At 73.6% G+C, this 322-nt stretch overlaps 1 protein-coding gene across 9 annotated transcripts in view; it reads left to right on the top strand.

The window, feature by feature from the left end:
- Positions 1 to 322, top strand: part of TENM3 (teneurin transmembrane protein 3) — a 552,323-nt gene that overhangs the window by 153,130 nt on the left and 398,871 nt on the right. The window contains exon 1 of one of the 9 annotated variants that reach the window (XM_019521878.1): positions 196 to 279. The exons of the other annotated variants lie outside the window; for them this stretch is intronic. The gene's annotated coding sequence lies outside the window, so the exon portion shown is untranslated. Of the gene's footprint in view, positions 1 to 195; positions 280 to 322 lie in introns of those variants that run through there. 9 annotated transcript variants of the gene reach the window in all.

A 322-nucleotide genomic window follows, 5' to 3' on the forward strand; every position in this document is an offset into this window, starting at 1 on the left:
CTGCGGCCCGGGGGCTCCGTGGGCGGCGCGGCACCGGCAGCCTCCCCCGCCCCGGCTCTGCCCCGCCTGAACCAGAAGCAGCTGCGGCGGTGGCGCAGCCCAGCAAGGGTTAAGGGCTGGCAAGCCCGGCCCCCGGCCCTCGCCTGGGTGTAAACAGAGCAGCCTCAGCCTATCGTGTGTGATCGCTGCTGCGTGCTGGGGGAGACAGCCCGGCTCTGTAACACGATACGGTACAGCCGGATTGAGCTCGGAGCGGCGCGGCGCGGCCAGGGGAGGTAGGTGCCTGCCGCCCGCCCGCCGGGCTGCATGGGGGGGTTGCGGT

This window comes from Gavialis gangeticus, unplaced genomic scaffold (genome assembly GCF_001723915.1).
Source record: "Gavialis gangeticus isolate Ggan-Ray unplaced genomic scaffold, GavGan_comp1, whole genome shotgun sequence".
Classification (NCBI taxonomy): Eukaryota; Metazoa; Chordata; order Crocodylia; family Gavialidae; genus Gavialis; species Gavialis gangeticus.